We start from the raw sequence: 22,889 nt of genomic DNA, 5'->3' as shown, positions 1-22,889 counted from the left end.
CATGAAAAAAGTGTGTTCATCTAGTGGCTCACTCCCCTGAGGTATGTCAAACCTATGAATGACTTTTCTTACTCTATGCACAGAATGAGGCAGACTTAAGCGGGCAACCTGTGTCAGCAGGGTATACAGTAATTTCCTATTCATACAGTCCCATCCAAATCACATATTTGTGGATCATCTGCAAAACAAATCATATCATCTTTTTAGTATTTCTGTTGGCCTCATGCAGTGCCAGTTAAGCCAATGCTAACCTATTTGGCCATCTCTGCTGTCAACAGACAGTAAAAGGGAGAGAACTGATAACTTTGTAATGTAACAGGCACATGGGAAAACTCCACAAGGATCTATACCAGGTCTCCTACAGTGACTTGGGACAGGCCTCTGCTGACGTCTATTATGACCAAAAACAACCAGAAAGACAATCATGAATCTGTATGGAAAACACCAGAAATAATGGAAACAAAGTTCTTCCCAAGCTCAAACCAAAAGATGTGTGAATCATACACCAATTTACCATGCTGTGTGTGTGTGTGTGTGTGTGTGTGTGTGTGTGTGTGTGTGTGTGTGTGTGTGCGTGTGTGTACATGTAAGAGAGAGAGAGAAAAAAGAAGGCAGTGTGAAAACATGTATTGGTTTTCAGTAGCTCAGCGTTAATTTGACTGATGCTGCTCTGACAATGTGGTGCTTGTGGTCAGTGTGTGTGTGTGTGTGTGTGTGTGCGTGCGTACATGTCTGTGTTAGTGGTGAATATCCTTAGTCCCAAATGCAAAATACAACTCTCATTGGAAATCTACTTACATGCACTTAAATCATCGTTTTGGTTTGTGAATGATGCTAAAACAACAGATATGGTCACGTACACACACACACACACACACACTTTCACACACTCAAGCTTTGGTTATACTCAGTATCCTGTTAATATCCAGTCACTGTCAGAGTCTGGCCATGCAGTTTCAATCTAGTCTCTAAAAACCGGAGTGTGTGTGTGTGTGTGTGTGTGTGTGTGTGTGTGTGTGTGTAACCATCTGTGTTCCACCACTGGTTAACTGTAATTTCATGTTGGTTTTAATCCTGGTGTGTCAATCTTCATTCCTGGATAATTCTGACTGGAAACGCATAAAGTCAGCACATAGTTCTTTCAGTAATCACCTTCACAGTGTGTGTGTGTGTGTGTGTGTGTGTGTGTGTGTGTGTGAATTTGAGGTTGTAAACAGCACCGTTTCTTGAAGCAGTAAAACATTTTTAGTGACTTTGCATCTGAAATCGATTTCTCTTTGACCACCAACCTTGCTGTCCATCATGTGCAGTGAAACCTGCCCTAATAAAACAACAATATAATTTCTAATCACAATAAACCTCTCAGACTACACTCCATCAGCCTGTAATGTAATGACAAATTTCACCACAGACTGGCATTATTACAACTATCAAATAAAAAAATAACCTAAACATTTGTCTGTGGTGGCATATTGTTAAGAAAACACTGGAAAGCAACAACATAAAGTGTTTAACGAATAAATGATGGATGCATTCCTCTTCAAAAGTTTGTGCCATGCTTAAAACAAATGTTCATACAAAGTGACTAAAAGTTAAAGTGGGTATATCTGTTATGAATGGCCGTGAGGAGGCATGACAAAGAGCCATTGCATTCAGTTGTGCACATGCAAAATTTTGGGGGTGAACACCACACATCTGGCTAATTACTGTGTGAAGTGTACATGTTTGCTGGCTTTTTGATTTTGAAATGGCACAAAAACCTTTGGATGGAATCCTCCCATTTTTGATTTGGTAAATCAGAAAATATCTAAGTCCATTAGTTGCCTATGCTGTGTGTGCTGAAAATAAATCTGGTGTTTCTACACTAATTGGGATATAACCAAAGATGCTTGGACTGAGTCATTTTAGCCAGTCAGCAACAGGTGGTATTCATGCTTGTGCACAAGAAATGGAAGTATATAAGGGGGGCACTGGGAGTGAGAGATATGATAAAATCCGGTGCATGCTAATGTGCGACAGAAAGAAGGAGAGATGACTGACAGCCTGAGAAGAGAGGAACCAAAAGTTATTTTTCCACAAATATAACCCTACAATACATAAAAATGCAAGTGTTGGGGGCTTGGCTAGCAGCATGTCTGCTCAATGTCAGAAGGCATCTCCCTGTATTTCTGGCAGACACACCAGGTTGTGGTGTGTCTGTATGGTCTACAGGTGATGAGGACAGCAGGTCAAACATCATACTTGGATCCCTTCAATTCAATAAGTTTCAGGCTCTGAATTCTCTCCTGAAAAGAGAGGAAATTGTGAATATAACATTTCATTAAAGGTCCAACATTAAAATTTATTATGCCCAGCTGAAGTTGTTTTCACATTGTATGCGGACCCAGTGTCAATCTAGAGGTAATTCTGCTATGTTAATATATTGATGTAATATGGGCCTATCATAGGATAGGGGGTTTCGTGTAGACGACAGGTGAAATAATTCAAGCAAACTAAGCTGTTTACTTGCTCAGCCTGCAGCATCTGCATGCGCTGTAGGTCACCAGGTTCCAGGCTGCCTCTGACGGCTACTCTCCCTCTTCTACATCCTCGCCTCATGAGGTACAGAGCTACACCATGATAATAATGAAATGTAAATAAAATTAAAGATAATTACCTTGCAAACTTGCTATGGCAGACCTCGCATTATTTCCCTTGGAATTACATGTCTGCACTTGTGTAACATAACTCGGGTATGTGCTGGACTGTGCAATTACACCACACCACAGTAAGAAGAAAACCTAAATGAGGTCAGACATATAACCCTGCTATGTTATTTTCTTCCTTTTTCTTTTATAATTATCACATAATTGTCACTGGCACACTGTCTACAATATTAACATATGTTGCCTGTGTTTTTATAGTGTTAGAAACAGTTTCATCTTATTGTAGTGTTCTGATATTGTTTAAGTAAGCGAAGACACTCTGTCACAGTCCCTATTCTAAGTGCCTGTTAGCTATGAAAGCTAATGGCACTTGTACTGCAACTGAATTGCTGAGAGTACAGAATTCTGTCAGCTATTTTCTGGAGGGTTCAGCAAGAAACCCAATCACTCACTCTGCCATCCCATGAGACTAATGAAATTATGAATGCTTTTCCTGATTTGGTTTCAGCCACAGCTGATTTTTAACTTGCAAAATAATGGGTCCCTAAAACTGAGAATGACAAGGACATGTTTGAAAAGGCGTATCATGTACACCTTATTGAATGCAGTTGTGTGACTGCTAGTCAGCTTTTCTTCAGTAATTTTATACATATAACCTGCCATCATTACTTCCAGACCAACATGCCTTTTTTTTTACCTTAACAACTATAGTCTAACCACACCTTAACAAGTTAAATTGTTGTTCATTCATCTGATCACGCATCAAAATGATTAATCACAATTAATAGATCCACTGTAAAATGTTTGCAACTCATTAAATCTAACCCCATCATTCACAGTTGTTTTTCCTTTTGCTTTAAGAAAATAAAATTGAAGATCCAGTATGAAATGACTAACTAAAATTAATTGCATATTCATTCTCAAGATCCCAGACAGCCACCTGCTGCATTTATATTTACACTTTGTTTTATTGTGTTAGCCATTATTACATTATGGATGTATTGTATTATGTTGGCTGCTCAGAGCACTTCCTGTCCCTTACTTATGATGAATGGAAGGTCCCTTGCTAGTACGAAGTGACAGTAAGGGGTGATTTATTTATCTCATTTCAGGATTGCTATTGGCTCTGTGTGTGTTTGTGTGTGTGTGTATGTGTGTGGATCCTGAAGCTGGCTTTCTTATTTCCTGACTCACTGAGACAAACGACTTGACGTCAGTCTGGGAGTCTAAGGGGTGTCTATGACTCCGGTTCTCACTCATCTTCCACAAGGTGAAAATGGCGGCTCCACTTTATGGGAAAATATTTCTCTGTTTTATCGTAATATGATTAGTGTAGTTTATCCTGTATTTGAAGACATTGGTATGAATTTGTTTCTATTTGTCTCTATCATGCTCTGGAACCAGCAAGGGCTACAGATTTTATTGTGGTTTGTCAACCTGTTGGGCTTGAGAATTGCACATACGCTGAGCAAGTGCTTTGATGTCTTTCTAGTGACATTGCAGAGTCTGTACATTTTGTCTTCATTGTTATAGCTGGGTATGTATTTGAGTGGAGCATATAGCCTGTTGAATGCTTCTCGTGGTGGGCTCTGCACTGAACACACAAATCTTTTTTATTTGTATTTTTGCAAGTTTAATAAGAATCACGTTTGTGTTGTTATGAATCAACATCACCCTCTCCTGCCCTTTTGCCTTTTATATGTGACAAAGCTTAGCTTCAAGTGGTATTGCTAAGGACCAACAAACACATGCTTTGCCCTCACACTCCACTGAAGGTGTGTGCACTCTTTTTCAGTACAACAGACCCCCTGTAAACTCAACTCAACTCAGTTGCTTCTGATACCAGCTCTTGTACAAACTCACTGTCCTTGTAACTGCAGTCCATACACCAAAGAATACTGAAGACAACACTGAGGAGTTTCCGAGCTCACTGGAGTCATTAAAAGTTAGCCTGTGGATGTTACTCCTGATTCGCTGCTGCAGTTTGGTTAAGTTACACATCTTTTAGTGAGTGTTAGTAGTTGTTTTGAATTTTAATTGGAACACTTATGTTGTTGTGATAAAACATATGCATGAGTTGGTAGAGCTCTCTTTATTTATTGTAAAAATACACACAGCATTAACACAATTATCATACTTAGTTTAATTTTAAAAAAATACTCAAGACATTTAGAGCTCAGCAGTTAGTATTTATACCAAAGGGAAAAAAACAAAAACACTTGAACATGCCCACACAAGGCTACAGCTGTGTTCTGTTTAGGTGAAATGTGCTTTAGAAATAAAATTGCCTTGCCTTTAAATATAAATGTGTCCTACAAGCAACTCATACAAGGAAAAAAGATAAATGTGACTAACATGGAGCTGAAGGGACTCAGTCTGAGGTTCTCAGTGGAATGTGTTGCTGAACATGAGGCGGTGCGATGGAATCTCATTCCCACCGTTTAGCGTAAATACCTTGGCATACCACGGTTGACCAAGGTTGTTTGTTTGGCAGGGGGACGAGTGTTTGTATGTGTTGGGGAGACATACACCACTAGCAAAGGAACAGCAAGACTATTACGATAAAGTATTGATGCCTGACTTTGTATTAAGGATAAAGTATCGATCCCTGACTTTGCATCAAGGATGCCAAGTCATTCACAATAACAGAACAATGTGGATCATATTATACCAACTATATCTAGGAACTTAAACCAGTGTAATTTCCTCAAAACACACACATTCACACACAGATGAACCAGACTGAGGGAAAAGCTGAGTGGTTCATTCATGAGGAGGTCCTGGGGGAGCTAGGTTGTGCCCAGCTTCCTTATAAAGGAGGGTTTATAGAGTGACCTGCAGTCTGTCTCACTCTCTCAGACAGCCTGTCTTACATGTTGTGTCTTTCACCATGCCTCAAATTCTAAATAAGAGAAAAATGTGCCCTACTCCAAACCCCACATTTGCTTTCTCTAAACATACTTGTAAGTTGTAACTGGCAAGTTTGATTTCAACTAACTTGAACTGCTGACAGTTGTTTATAATTACAATTTTATCACAGAACACACAAAAGTGTTAACACATTTTTCACCAGCATTTATGATTTGTGACAGTGAGCAGGAGATATTAAAGCTTGAGAAGAAAATTTATGTCAACATGAAACAGCGCTCTGTAATTTACATAAACTACATAGAAATTACATAAATTTGGCTAAAGGGAGAGAGGGTTGAGATGAGAAATAAGATCAAAGCTGACCTTCCCTGTGTGTTAAGATTCACTGTGTAGTCACCATTTTACACCATTAAGAACATCAACACATTTTGTTTTCCTGACCTAGTAAATTGATCAATGCTGTTTTTTAATGTAAGAAAATGAGTGACAGAAAAACAATACTACAAGCATTTCGGACAAATCTCTGCAGCAAAGTAGTAATAGGTGAAGTAGTTATTAAAGTGGCTCAACAATTTTTGGGAAGTGCATCAGGCTGAGTACATTGCAGGCAGGTACAATGAGGTCTTGTCTAGCCAGTGAGCAATGTTGATCGTGATTGAAAGCTTTGCAGTGATGGGGCCAACTTCTTGTTTGTGTCACTCCTGCCAGCTCCTTGACTGCCAAATGTTCTGCAATAACTTTTATAAGTGCTTCTGAGAGAACTGCAAGAATGTTAAAACTCTTTCGGCCACTACTACACCATGACTGATAAGCCTTTTTACTGTGGCTGTCCTATACTGTGACTCATAAGCAAGTCAATTAGTCTACATTATAGATGCTAAACAATATATATATGCGTACTTATGCCATAAGTATGTGTACATTATGTCCATCAGTTCCTTGCTTATAGCATAGTATCTTGATGAACTTTGTGTAGTGTTACTTTGAACCACCAACCAAACATTATAATGATCAAAAGTCAGTTAATAAACCTTAATGCAGTAAAATGCTGTATCTTGCACATGTTGAAGACTGGATCGGCTTTGTAGAAGAGGCAAAACAAATGTTGGCAACTGTGGCTACAGCCATGCTAGCATATCTTTGATGCTGTATTAAGCTCTGTAGTGCTTTGAGCTAACTGCTAATGTACCAGAAGTCAAATATTCTATTAGTATTATATACTTCTTGGACTGATCTCCGTCAGTGTGTCAGAAGAGACCATTTGGTTAGTAAAAGCAACGAAATACAAAGAGAGCCCATGAATAGGATGGTGCTCTGAACTATAATGCCATTTTGTTGTTGTTTTTGTTTTTTAGCACTGTGTCAAATGCTAGTCAACTGCAGGCTGCAGTTATTACAGCTTACTTATCAAAGTCATTTTGACTCATTTCAGGGAGCAGAGACATGATGACTGATCAGCACATGTTTGCGTCTACATCAGTGTGTGAGTAATCGGGTGAAAGGGGTTGCTGTGACCGGGACACACTCATTATGGAAAGACTCGAAATTGTGTGAGTGTATGTGTGTGTGCGCTCGTGCGTGTGTGATGCAAGGTCACAGGGTCATGGTCTGAGTCCTGTCCCAACAACACAGCTTCTGTGTCCTCCACCTTCAATAAATAGAGACAGTCATTCATACATACCACCCATCCATCAGAGCTCTCAACATATCACCACAGAGGAGAGAGAGAGAGAGAGAGAGAGAGAGAGGCTTGTTATTGAACCAGACTGAGACATCTAAATGAAAAAACTTTCTATAATTAAAGATTAGTTTCTTGTAAAAGTGATATATTTGGTCTCAGAGACTCAAAATGATTTGAAAGATGGCTGTGAAAATCCTGCATCAGAGAATAGCAGTTGGTCATTCATGAGTTACATCCAACATCCAACTTCAGAAATGTGCAGATATAAAGCTATTTAGGCCTAAAATCATGTTTAGTTTTATAGATTGAGACCTGATACATTATAATTTATAATGTTGTACTGTATATGAGAATATCAACTGTAAATATGAATATGGATTTCGTTATTTTGCAGAGAAGATGGCTGTGTGTGTAATGTCTGTAGTTTTTAATCATGCAACAAAACCTGGAAGTATTTCAGTGAGGTAAGTACAGTATGTAAGACAAAACCCTGAGCAAAAAAAGTTAACTGAAGCAAATGCTCATTTAACTTTGTTTAGAGAGCACAGTAATAATCGAAGCTGACTTACATACTGTATGAGTACACCTGCATTTTTATCAAAGAAATATTAGCACAGAAATCTAAAGGAACCTAAAATAAAACCAAAATGGCTCAGTACATTGTTTCCAAATTTTACTCCCTCACAATGTAACTTACGTTTGTAACCAGCTTACCATGCATTCAGATTTTTTGTGGCTCTGAGGGTAATCTGAGCTGAAGTAGTAAATCTGCTGCTTAAACGTCCTCTCAGCTATAATACTCTGATCTCTTTCAGATGTTTCATCTTCTCAACCTGTTCCAAAGAATGAGCCCAAGCACTCTGGGAAGGAAACTTACCATATTTTGGCTGCTTGTATGTATTGGTCACGGGGAGCACTGGCCTGATCAGCTGATTGGCCCAGAGGGTTAGGCCAGTGTTAAAACAAAATGGGTAAATCAGAGTGAAAACAACAGTTTCTCAGACCATCAGCCTCTTGCCTGCTTGTAATCTGGTGATATGACCAATTGCTGTTGCACATTAAGCATGGGCAATGCATGTAGCTAGACAGTTCAGAGGGAGTGCATTAAAAAGGAGAAAAGGCAAGGAGGAGCATGATGATATGTATGTATGAACACTTGATGCTCTGTAGAGAAGGAGAAGATGTTTATTCATGGAAATAATATGGAAAATGAAGAGCTGTATCCTCCTATCACATGGAAGTACCTTGCAGTCACTCAAAATGGTGGAGCTTCATGATGATGGACACAGTCAGTTCTGAGGAAATCCTAGCTGCGAAACAAACACCAGAAATTATAGCTACATATGAATAGTTATTCCTGTAGCTTTAATGATGGAAACTCAACTAACTGATATTGAAACTGTAACACTTGGCAGGGTTTTTTTTTTTTGTTTTTTTTTTTGTTTTTGCAGTTTTGGATGTTTGTTGAAGCAGTTTTTGTGTGCAGTAGTAAAATTTAATCAGACCAGTGTACGTGGTCTGAATATGTGGAGATTGTCCTGGACACTGACGTTCGGTTGCTGCCTTAAATTATTGTTCCAGGCAGGTTGGTGAACTGATAAATCAAGAGGCCTGTCTTCAGGACGGTTCTCTCTTATGCACAATGGTCAGGTCTAATGCCCACATCACAACTGTCCTGCAGTTTTCACTCAGCAGCTTGCCCCCACTCACACCAAAAATACCTCAAGATGCTTGAACTTCTTTACTTGGGGCAACAAATTACTTCCATCCAAATGTTGTTGAGAGCAATGGAGTAGGTCAAATATTGAGATGCAAGCTCAGTGATGGATTGGACTGTGGCTAACAATGTGACTAAGAACTGTGAAAAAAACTGTAAGGGCACTTTAACAGCAGATTTTTTTAAATAATATGTGAACACTATCACTTTGATCAAAATATGGGAAACTTGAAATCACTTTCATTACCAAGCTCAGTCTATCCCTAACTGAGTAGCCTTGGTTTAAGAGGGTAATAAAATGCATGCCAATCATTAAAACATTGTTTCCTTTATCTATTCCAGGACATGCTCTCTATGTGCCCCCCCCCCCCGTCACATTTTATTCTCAGTTTTATTGCCAGCTACAATTTTGGATCACTCCAATCACATACTGTCTGACTCACACAAACTTTAATTACTTTTACAGAAGTCAAGAAGGTCGATGAGCTTCAATCCACACACAGTGTATATCTTCAGCAAACAGAGATGATAACGATGACTCCTTTATTACTTTGGATGAGGTCAGTGTAATATCCTAGTTTGTAATATGTCAGGTTATCACATTAACAAGGCTGTAAGACACTATGATAATGATCCTATCGTACTGCTTCTAAATCATTTCATGGGAGTGAAGGGAGGAGTTGGAGAGGAGAGATGGACCGACTTGACCCCAAGGACAATTAAAAATCGGAGAATGAGAGTGAAATCAAACATTTTTGTGTGTGTGTAAAATGTATTTGCCTCCCTTTAACATCTGGCCCATGTTTAGTATCTTTGTTGATGAACTTGGTCTTGGCAAAGAAGTTATTTTCCCATGCAGGTAGAAATGCAATGAAGATGTGAACAATATCATAGCTCAGGAAAATGTGCAACAAGTCAAAACAGGAACTCATTCAGAAATAACCCAATTTGCTTGTGCTGTAAAATGCTGTACTGATTTACTCCATGTAGACCAAAGACTTTGAGTCTGTAAATCATTCTGTTTATCCAGACAGGGAGGTGATTTCTAAAACTCATAAACAAACTCCTAAACAAGCCATGCTTGCAGCTCAGTGAGGGTGTACTTTTTGCACAGTGGAGTTTTGAACTACATACTAACGTAAGGGTGAGTTTATGGGCTGTCAGAACTAGTTTGCAAAATGTGTCGTCCAACTATATCAAAATCATTTGTAGTTGGTCCAAACAGCCACACTGAAGGGCAAAGTGAAAAGCCAGCTGTTGCAGAGAGAGGGGGGAGGATGTGATATTGTTTAAATACAGGGTTAATGGCACACATTTTTACACAGTCTTGAAGAAGACGTTGATAGTGTTGTACTTGGTTGGTCACATGAGAACTACAACAAATAGTTGTGTCAAGAATGAAAAAACAGTGGTTCAGCCCCTGGCCCCTTTCTCACTTCCATACAGCTGGCCAATCACTGTGTGAAGTGGGTGTGTCACTGTTGGGTGAATGGTTTTGGAAGGTTACAGAAATAATTGGACACAGATCCCCTATCTGAATGTTGGAAAGGTGTGGGGGAGGGTGTTTCTGATGATACCTGACCATCCAACAAGTATTTCTGGGTATAAAGCCAGCTTAAATGTGCTAGCAGACTCACAATGTGACAATGTTAAAATGCTGATGTTTAACATATATCTTTGTTTTAGTCTATTCACCATCACAGTTAAGCATGTTAAGATTTACAAATTAGTATAAAACACACAGGACAGGCGAGGCTAATGGTAATGTCATTAGTTTTACAGGTATTTGGTCATAAACCAATGTGCTGGACAGTAAGAGGATCACCCATGTTATTACATTTCATCCAAAAGGGAAACAAATTTCATAGTAAGTCATCCAACAATTGTACATTTCACTAAAAACCACAAATATGAACCTCATTGTGGTAATAGAGGCAGGCTAAAGGGAGGGTCATCAAAGTCAGTAAGATTCATCCTCTGGGACCCATGAATGTCAAAATTTCACGCCTAGCCATCCAATTTTTGTTAAGATATTTTAACCTGGACCATAGTGGTGGAGCAACACACCAACTAAGAGACCAAATGTCAGACTGACATTACCATTCATCGAGCCATGCTGCTAGAATGGCTAAAAATTCTAAGAGATATTCAGTGAGCACAATGAGAAGTCCATTTAAAAGTCTGCTGCCTGAAAGATGTCTTTTTTTAATATAATAAATTAATTTTCTGATTGAATTTAGCATTAGGTAGCAGTGTTGATGTCATGTCTTTCAGTGGTTTATGCAGATGCCAGCATATATTTAGGTCAAACCAAATGATGCTGTCTAATATCACATGAAAAGGCCATTCATTTCTGTTAGCCAGACTCAATATTAAAGAGCTATATAGTGTTTAGTGTGTGCTCTTCTATCAGCGAAGATAGTGATTATATTCAGCTGTACAGATCATCCATCTGTTCAACACCTTGGTCCAGCACATGAGATCTTGGCAGCTCCTAAGTAGTTTGCAGTGATTTGTGAAAACTTGGTATTGATATGGTCCCAAAATTATGCCTTCAAATGATTCCTCCCTTTCACGCCACAATGAGTGCAAAGTAGCCTGAACTTTTAACTTGCTGGTGGTGCCAGAGGAAAGTGAGGGAATCTTCCAGAGTTGGTAGAATTAATTCTCTGGACATTCTCTCTCTGGATAACTGAACCAAATTTCATGGAAATCCTTCCAATAGTTGTTGAGACATCAGTGTGAATCTCAAGGTAGCGCTAGATTAAGTCCCCCAAGTCATTAGGTTTTATCATCTGGGTGACATTAATGACTGTACCAAATTGTGTAATAAGTGTAATTAATCTCACAGTGGCAGGCCAACTAAGCGGAAAACACAGATAGATCGACCTTGCTATCCATTGAGCCACGCTGCTAGCATGGCCACTAAAAATACCCAAAACTAAAGGGAAAATTTCACTGAAATTTGCTAAACTAATTCATGCATCTTAGAGGATGAACCCTTCCTATTTTGGACACTGCAACTTTTACCCCAACTGTAATTACATGTTTTGTATATGCTGTATGTACAGTGAAGGTCCCCTGAGGAGGTTTTGACCATTAAAAGCATTATGGACCGCTGTTTTTATGTGCAGGTCCCAGTTATGTTTACTCTTGTGAAAGTGTATAAACACGCACATCCACAAGAACGCTTGATACTATTCCTGCTAATTGTTTCACTCTATTCCACTGATCTGTGGGTTGCTGTGATTATCTTATTTGATTTCACTAAGTTCACTAACTTCTCAAAATTTTCAATTTTCAATGTACCATGAGGACCTTTTCCATTTATGTGAAATGTATTTTAATAGGAAAGCAAATGTCTGTGATTGATGGGATCATTGTGCTCAATTTGAGTCCAGAGTCACCTACTGCAAAGGGCCCATAATTCCTAGTTATACTCCTGCCGCTAATGCCACTAACAGTATTACTTTTAGATTTTCGATATGAAACTCAAAACTTGTATCCGGTGGTATTACAGACAGGTCATAATTCAATGGCCTAATGTTTGTCATGGCTGCCTGCTTAGTTTAGACATACAGAGACCTGATCCTCCTGGGATGTAACAGTTAAGTTACACACAGGCACTCACATGCTCACACACATTCATAACTTAGCAGAGATGGCTTGCTTTTGCATGCAACTCAAGACAGATGATTTTAAATGATAAATACCTCTTGTGCTCTTCCCTGTGTACACACACCCAGAATCTGACAAGGTAAAAGTTATTGAAAGTGAGGGAGAGCGAGAGAGACTGAGAAGGAGAGAGAGACAACTGTTTCAAGATTAAGTGTGTGTGCATGTGTCTAACTCCTCCAGGAGTCCCACTTTAAATCAGGCCTTATTAAAACAGCCTTATTTCAGCCACATTCAACCACTGCTGGACTCCCAGGTTATCATAATAACAATAAATCCCATTCACTCTCTCTGGCTTTACAGAGGGCGTGTGTCTGTCTCTGTTTATGTGTGTGTGTGTGTATGTGTGTGTAAGTGATACAGTGTCTCTGGCTTTGGAAACTCATTAGGAATTGCCCAGTGCTGTCCACTTGAAGGAGGAGACTGGGGTTGCCACAGTAACAAGTCATTTGGAAGCTGGAACCAGTTAACTCCCCCTTCAAGAGACTGTGACCCCCTCCCACTGTGCATGTGTCTGTGTGTTTTAAATACTGATTATCAGACATGCACTTGGCCTAATAACAGTGACATGCTGCCATGATCAGAATCAGTTTATTAGGCACACAGAGCTGAATGATGAACTATTGTTCTGTTGGTGAACTACATAGCGTTAAAAATGTACATTTGTACAAAGCAGAATCACAAACATCTATTCTTGTATTAAGCACAGCTGATAGAAATTCCATTAGTTTTGCAGGCATTTGGTTAAATTCAACAAATTATAATTTTGACCTTATGAGCGCAAAATAACAACTGGCATCACCAAAGTAGATTAATTACAATTAATTCTCAATGTCTGCTGATGGAAAAGTCAGGGGATCACTGAAGTCATCAGGATACACTGTTGAATGAATGTTCACAGTATACTAAATTCCATGCAGTAATTGAGTTCGCAAAATATTTCAGTCTGGACTAAAGTGGTGGACTGACATTGCCATAGGAGCCATTCCTCCATTGTGGCTAAAAATAGTCAAAAATTCAGATATGGAATATTTATGGTTACCATGACACAGGTATTACATAGTGAATACATAGCTGTGTACTGTGCACTGTTGACTGGCTGAACTAACATTAACAAATTGGCTAACTCACAGAATTAAGAAGACCTTGTGCAGCTTGTTAAAAGAAGCAATTTCCTTACATAGCCAACGTTAGCAATAACAGCTGTTTACTCACTAGTCTAGAATAAACGTTGAGAGTTAAACATCAAACTTCATTCCTTTTCTCACCAAGAGTTGTCTCCAGTGCTGGAAAGCAATGGCAATGTGTTGCTTATAGTTTCATCACTCTTCCTAGTCCCTGCCTTTGCTTTTTATTCTGCCCTCTTCTGTATTTTTAAGAAAATATGATTCATCATTTAGCCATTCAACCCCAGGCACACCAGTATTTCCATGGAAAGAAAAAGAACACAGGAATGATATCTTTATCACCTGTTGGTAAGGTACTGCTATAAAATGTTTAAAAAGAACATCCAGCGGGACGTAGCTCCAGAAACATTTAAATTAAAGTCCGTCTATTGTTATCTGTATATTCAGGACACATTCAGGGAGAAGCTGGAGTAGACTCTCCTCTCTTGTTAGTGCTCTGTGGCTGTGAGAACACTGCTTTTAAAAGAAATGCGAGGAGTTGATTGACTGGACATGAATGATGACCCTAACAGATCTACCAGTAATGTATTCTGCATGATATATTCCCTTTCAAAACTGTACCTCTGCTGTGCCAATGCTTTTTGTCTTGATGAGAAATCTGTTGGACATGGACTGGCACCTGTTGCATACTCATCAATTCTGGTTGTCCCAAATATTAGTATTTATCTTCCACCCTGTCCTAAGGTTGGTGGAGCACATTAGGTAGCAAGAAGGTAGCATGGGTCAGCAGCTCCTAACGTATATGGCTTGTGCTTCTTGGAGGTCCTCATCACAGTTTGTATATGTTGTTGATATTGCAACTTCCAGCAGCAAAATATGATAAACACTGAACCAAAAAGTATTTTGACCACACATAATTATAAGTGAAGGCCCAAATTTGTGAATATGTTTTTCTGACTGTACACACACCCAGAAATAAATGAATAAGTCTTTGTATTATTGGAACTTTTTAATACATTCATTCCAATAAAATCTGAAAAATCCACCAAGAGCTGTGTAATTAAATTATTGCATCCCATTTATATTTTACCCATTTAAGTGCAAGGAGCGAATAGGTCAGCCTCCTTGTCCAGACGAAGTCTCAATTATGCATGCTTTCAGGATTTTCCCTTCGACGGGAAACAGTGAGGGAGAACAGAACTGTCAAAAATCATCATCAAAAACATCAAAAATTAGTAAAACTCTCCACACCACTATTGCTAATATTATCAATATTATCAGTAGTAGTAGTGATAGTAGTAGTAATTGTAGTAGTAGTAGTAGTTACAGTAGCAGTAGTAGTAATAGTTGTAGTAGTAGTAGTATTTCACCAAGAATAAAAAAAACTAGGAAATCTGAAACAACAATTTTAGAGGAAATATTTTTCTTCTTCCCTAGCTTGATGATTATCTCAGAATCCCATGTATCGGAGGCCCCATTATAGGTTGTTTGTTTTGTATCACATGTCCTTGAGTACAGATATATGATCAATGACCTCTGAATGATTATGATAATAATGTGAGAATTCTGTATATAAATAGTATTAATTTACATGTGTTGATGGATTCACATGTGTGTTTATATTTATGTGTGCAAGTGTTCTTGTGATTAGCCACATGAATTTGCTTGTGTGTGTGTGTGTGTTTGGTCAGTGGAAGCCCTCAGATCTATTTTCAGCATCAGTGTTCATGGTTCCGTCTGGAGCCAATTAGATAACCTGAATGCAGCACAGACACAGTGTTTTGATACAGTGAAGCTCTGTCCTTTTGGTGTCAATGATGAGATTCCTGAAGAATGTTCACACACGCACACACAAAAGCCACATGATTACAAATTCCTCATAACTCTGTCGCTAAATCACACTATCATCCTGTCACGCATCAACCCTCTTTGTCCTGTTCCACCCATCCACCCACACACACACACACATAAATGTGCTTTTGGCGAAGGTACTGGTGATGTTATTTGACAGAGTTCTGATCTGTGTCTGCCACACGCAAATGTCTGTGGTCCAAATCAAGTAATCTATCAAACATGTGTCCTTTCACAAAGCACAGCAGAGAACAAGGCATTTCACACACACACATACACACACACACACACCACAGTCCTCAGCATAGACGATATCAATCACTTCATTGGCATTCTTACATGGTAACATACTCTCCCACAATAAAATTGTATGTGTGGCTGACCACAGATTCTGTGGGCCAGAGGAATGTGACAATATCCCAGGGAAATACGTTCAGGCCTGAAACACAAAGCCAGACCACCACTAGTTAACACTTCTATTATGTTGTGGGTCACTTTGACCCGTCTTTGCTTTTGAGCTGTCTGAAACAATGGTTGCTGTCTTATTGCCTGCCTGAACCTGTGTCTGCCCATAACAGCCTTCTCTGTGTTGGTTTGCATACACATTTTACTTGTATTTTAGTGTCACTTACATTGCATAAGTAAGCTAAATTTTGTGTAACAAAGCCTGCAACTGGCAGTGTAATTTAGTTATATGAATAAGGGACCAATACTTACTGGTTCCTACTGGTACTTAAATTAAGGTTCGGTGGAAGAAAACAAGTTAGATGTTGAACAAGGAAGTAATAGTTGGACATTTTAGAGGAAATGAAAAATGAATGAAAGTAATTTTGTAAATACTGGGCACTTACAGGTTACAGTACTGGGAAACAAAAATGAAATTTGGGGAAAATGGTGTTTACAACCTGTGTTTAATTTAAGAGTAAAAAAGGGAGAACTGCCACATATTATATTATAGCAACATTCTCAAATGCATCATTATTGAAGGCCTCTAGTGCCATCCATTGAAGGCAAATTACCACATAATTAAGTCTAAAAATATGTAGATAGATTAAACAGCTAGTTTTTTTTTTCATATCTAGTGAGTACCCTAATAATTATTATTTTAATTACTTTATTTCCATACTGAAAATAAGGTCCATGGGCTGTAATATAATATGTGACTGTTCAGCCCCTTTTTACACATTAATTACACAATAAGTTCAGTTTAGTTTCCCAGTACTGTACCCCACAGGAACCCAGTGTTTACAGAAATATTCCCAATTGTTACTTCCTTGTTTAGTATATCCTTATTTTATCCCACTATAGAACCAGCAAGTATTTTATCAATACCTGATTCATACACTGTAAATCATGTTATATAAAGTGTTATCACATTTAGTTACATTGCTAAGAGTCAGAGTTAATGCTTGAAAACAAATAGCAACAAAATAATTGTTTCTTCACTTTTTCCCAACAGTGAACAACACACAGCAGAACAGTCATTACTATTTGACACTAAAACTTGCACTCAAACTGCTTCTTGACAATGAGAGAAGAGGATGTAAGAGGTTCTGTAAAAAAAAAAACAACAAAAAAAAAACATGTTACTGGACTAATTTACCCAGAATGTAATCAGGGCATGGAAAACAGGCTGAGCTTAAAAAGCAACAAGTCATTCTTTGTAAACAAAAGGACCCTAACAACATAATAATGATTTAGTAAGATAGATCTGTAATCTATTGCATTTTTTTTACTTCTTTTACTTCAGCATTATGGATATACTACTTACCATTATCATTACTTTTATATTCTGTTTTCTCTGCTTTTTTGGTTCTTGAACACTTCATAACTTGGTTTTGAAAAGCAGATTATCAGTAAATATAATCATATTGCATCAATAGAGAGAAACACCTTATCTAGTTTCAAGTCTGATGCTGATTACTCCTGTGATTGCACAATCAGACACCAACACACAGTGAAAGACACACATACACATGCACGCACACATGTAATCATGCACACACACAGATACAAGCATTCACCCCCACAAAATTGCAACTGCTTGTTCACGTCAGAGGTGTTTATGCTGGCATGAATGCTGCCCACAGAGCCACAGCCCCTTACTGCTGTTTCTCCACCCAATAAAACACAAATCTGTTGACATGGATCAGGACTTAAGTGCCCCAGTGGAATGTATACAGACATGCTGTATACTGTATACTGTATATACATATGGAGTTCACAGAGTAGTTTTTTTTCTACAGTTATTTCTACACTGTGAACAAATTGAACAGACCTAAATTCGGTAGCAAATCATTAGCATGAAATGTTTTCTTCATCATAATAATTCATACGTTATGTTAAATTATATTAGGTTATATGTTATTGTCTATGACAGTTGATGTACCTTCTGTCTCTGACTGACAAGAGAGCTCTGGGAAGTATAGTGCAAATATTTCAGAGTGAGAGTGAACAGTTTTGATGAGAGGTGGGGAAGCAGGGTGGGGGTACATGAAACACACAGCACAAGGGTGAGGGCATCAAAAAAACAAACAAAAAAACTAGACAACTCATTTTGTGGGGCTGTTTTGTTGCAATAACAAGGTCATGTCATCATATTACTCAATCTTCCTCATTTAAGGAAATACTAAAGCTGGATGCATTTCAGTGATCATGCTACCTATTACTATAAGGTGGTAGAGGTAGAATTAAGTTAGATTACATGCACCATACTCACTGTGAAGATGATGTGGCAACACATTGCTTATTTTGTTGCAAGTAGTGATGTTGAACACCCAGGGCACAGATGGACAGAAGATGGGATTTGGGAACTGATTATCGTAATCATTGGGTGTGTTAGAGGTTGGTTAGCATCCAGTAGTGATCTTTGTCAATTACCCTGGCTCCTTTTGCTGTCTAAAATGCAGTGTTCTTCCATTCTCCACCCGCATGCACCAATAGTTCAGTATAGTTGATGTAGGGGGTGGCGCCCCATAGCCAAATGGCCTTAGTACCCTGAGCAGCTGGTCCCTGGATCGACCGAAATCTTACTGCATGTCATTCCCCTGCTTCATGCCTCTCTCCACTGTCCTGTCCAAAAAAAAAAAAAAAAAAAAAAAAAAACTCTGATGATCATTTAATCCTTGATATATTTTTTAGATAATGTGTCCCATTGGGTTATGTAAAACATGTTATTTTGTCTAAAGTCCCACAGTGTTCGATATCAATATCAATATCAGTTTTATGAAATATATAAAAATGAATACAATTGTTTAACACTTATTTGTAAAATGAAGAAAAAAATGAAATTCAATTATTAAAACAGAACTCGTTATTATGAAATGCTGTTTCATGATATAGAATTCAGAATAGAGTGGTGTTGTGCACTACCAGAATTATCCATTTAGCATCTGCTACAGCAACAGCAACAACAACACCAAATGCTGTTGTAAATAAACACAGTACACAGACACTATTACTTCCTTTTAATTATTTAGCTTAACCAGGCTGCATGTGCTACCTATGTAGCTGGATAGGTAGCTAGTTGGGGCTAGGAGGTGAAGAGGTAACAGAATTAGCGAGCTAGCATTAGCTGCTGCAGTTAACCCTACCTAGCCAGCTAGGTAGGTAGCATTTAGGTTATACTTGTATCAGGTTTAACCTCTGCATTACTTATACTGACCTTTTATACTTATACTGCCCTTTGAAACTTATAAACATTGGTCCCATGTAAGTTGTCAAATACATAAAGATTTTTTAAAATAATCATAACATTTCACATATTCAATGCCAAATTTGATCCTTGTAATTTTTTAGAGATGAGTCACTGCTGTTGCATGCAACACAATGGTAACAAGTATCAGAGGAGGTATTCTCTCCATGGTTAGTGGTTGTCATGTGCAGTACCAATATCGTGACACCGCGGCCGACACACCCCAGATCTCGCAGGTATGTATAGCCAGTCGGTCAGCTGGGCCATCTGAGGAAGTTCTGATGGCTGCTGGACTCTCTTGGTTTCCCATGGTTCAGTGTTTTTACGAGCAACTGGAAGCCATTATGGAGATGAGGGTGCTGAGCAGAGTGGAGCAGTCCTCTCCCAGTGATGACAGGCCTCTCAGTCTGGGTCCCTTCCCTCCCAGTGTAAATTAAACACAAATGGCCTCTGTGCTGTCACACACACATTCTCTGGACACACAGTAATATGCACATGTATTCACACACAAAACATGCTCAGTACCACATTACCATGCCAACACTCTGTGTATGTGCACTAGAAGTAGATCTACAACGTCCAAGAATGTTTCACACATGACTAAAACAAACATTTGTAATGTATGTAGCTTAAATGAGTTTCCTGGTTCCTTAACTCAAACAGCATAAAAACCGAATGCAAATAGCTGTTATGTATTATTCTTTCTTTCTCTCTTTTTTTCTTCCTTTCTTTCTTTTCCTTTTCCTGCTCTGGGCTTAATCATGGGAGCATCCACAGCTATGATTCCCAATAGAGGACAAAGTGTTTGCAACCATCAGCGTGAAGATACAAATCTGTGTGTGTGTGTGTGTGTGTGTGTGAGAGAGAGAGAGAGAGAGAGAGAGAGAGAGAGAGAGAGAGAGAAAGAGACAGAGAGAGAGAGTATGTGTGTGTGTGTGTGTGTGTGTGTTGGAATGTGTGTGGCTTTGCATATCTCTCTGAGCTGATCACAGGAATAGGTGAGTATTTTTGGAGGGGGTCTTTTTTTGTACCCACCCTTCATTTGTCTCCATGCACACACACATACATAGATACTTTTTGTGAGTAGTGAAAACAGTCACCAGTACCGGTGAGATAATAATAAGATGCCACATTAATTTTTGTCTGTGTACCTGAACTTTTTTATCAAATATTCACAAATCAGAAATTATTTGTTCTACTAAATAATGTTTGAAGTGAAGCATGAACTTTTGCAACTTTTTTAGTGCTATTAATATCATATGATCCTTGACAGTGTTAGTATGGTGGTATTATAATTTACCCAACTTTAAATCACATTCTTTAGAGCAGAACTTCTACAGACTGTCCATAAGAATTGCGTCAATAACTTCCTTTCATATCCATGACACATTTTGTTAAAAAATTACTCCACCTTAAAACACATTGATATGTGATGCGTCTTGTGCAACATTTCACATCTGGTTTGTTGGGCAACCAACCAGGTTGATTCAGTAACATTACACAAAATAGGTAGGAATCAATACATCACAAAATAACATTGTCTGAGAGTGTGTGTCCATGAGCTAATATTCAAACCCAAACCATGCTGAAAGTGCCACTGATAACAAGAATGAGACTAAGTATCCACAGACATGCTAGCCACTCTACTTTCACAAGTATTTGGCTATAAATCAAAATACCGGACAAATTTAAAGTTTGACTCAATGTTGCCAGATGAACAGTCACAAGCATCACCTAAGTTACTGCAGTTTATACTGAGGGGAACATGACGTCTGTACCAAATTACATGGCAATCCATCTACTAGAAACACATTTCACTCAAAAGAGCAGACATCGGTGAGGACCAGAGTAGTCAGGGACTTTTAAAAGTCAGACTAAAGTCATTAGGATTCATGCTCTTGGAACCATGACTGTCATGATGCATGGTAATCACCCGGGTAACCAGTTGAGATGTTTCAGTCTGGACTAAAGATGTTTTAATGCTGCCAGCGGTACACAAAATAAAGTTTTCCATTTGTTGTTGTTTGTTGCAGACCTGTAGCCAAGCTATAACTGTACACTGTACCTGGATGAACAGAAAGCTGCTCTCACTAAGAGGTTATGATATTTGCTTTTCTTTTGGTTTCACAGTTTCATGTGTCTTATACCACTGCCTCTTTCTGTGGAACATAAAAGGAGGGTGTACACTTTATATATCTGCAGTTGTCATACAGCCAGATCAATCAGATTACTTTTGGACATTTTTTTATTCTCACGACAAAGCTATTATTTAGGCCATTTTATAGGCATCTTGTCTCCGGGTGGGATGGTCCCCCGGCTCAAAATAAATTCACCAGTGCTCTATCATATTCTCTATATACTTGGAATGCTTTTTAGCTGTCCAAAAGGAACTCTTCTTAACTCTGATGGGTGGCTGGGTTGTAGTGATGCCCAACAGAGCTGGAGAGGAGAAAATAACTCACAGCCAAACTCTCTGTGTTTCTTTTGCCATCCATAATCATCACAATTTATCAGAAGACAGCTGAAGTAAGTTTGGCTGCTGAAAATGGTTACAGCATTACATACAGCACTGGCAAGTGGTTGAAATATTACATACATGCCAAACTTATAAGTGATATATGGACCATATATAAGGCTGAAAATATGCTGGATTTTATATTTTATAATAAATCACTTATAATAAAACACTACATTCTATATGAGCATATGTGTTTCTTCTGGGAAGGATAAGAGCTCACTGATTAACTGTTCAAAGACGTTTAAGCATGTGGCTTCAAATGACACATGATTCCAGAAAAACAAAGACAAAATAGGCAAAATACTACCAGTTACATAACCTTACAGGTCTATTTTTATGTAGTGTCACACACATTTGATTCAAGCTTAGAGTTTAGTCTTAAGCTTATATTAAGACTTAAGACTGAACTCTATTATTCACTCACAGTAGGAAACCCCAAATGAATGATAATGATAATGTTTAGCTTAAAGGATTTGATAATTCATAGAAAAAAATCTTTTATCCAAACTACGTGGTATTGAGGACCTGATATGGCCAAATTTTTGATAAAAGTCCAATGTCAGCCCTATCATGTATGTCAGCAAACCAATATAAACCTCAGTGCTGATGATAACTTGCAAAATTAAATAGATCTTAGTATTTTAAATGGACTGCCAGGGAAGAGGTAAGTCTTGGCTGCCTGAGAGAGGCCTTGTTGTAGATGACTGGCTGTGATAAAGTGATGGGAGAAGAGGTGAGACTGAGAGAGCTGGCTGATGACTGGGGAATGTGTTTCAATCCATCACACTGATGAACAGGTCAAAACAAAACAACACAGCATTCCAGAGGAGAGGAGGAGAGAAGAGGAAGTGACAGCAGGAGGAGAGGAGAAGAGGACAGGGAAGAAAGGAGGACAAGAGAAGGGGAAAGAAAAAAGGAGATGAAACAAAATAAGGTAAAACAGGGCAACAGGAGAGGAAAAGCAAAAACAGGGCAGGAGAGGAAAGAAAAGAGAGGACAAGAGAAGAGAAAAGGAGACAAAAAAGAGGAGAGGAGAAAAGAGGGGAGGTGAGGAAGCAACAGGATAAGAGGAGAGGAGGGGAAGTAGAGAAGATGAGAGAAGAAAAGGCC

This window comes from Lates calcarifer, linkage group LG12 (assembly GCF_001640805.2).
Source record: "Lates calcarifer isolate ASB-BC8 linkage group LG12, TLL_Latcal_v3, whole genome shotgun sequence".
In the NCBI taxonomy this organism is placed as follows: Eukaryota; Metazoa; Chordata; class Actinopteri; family Centropomidae; genus Lates; species Lates calcarifer.
This window is presented reverse-complemented; position numbering follows the sequence as displayed.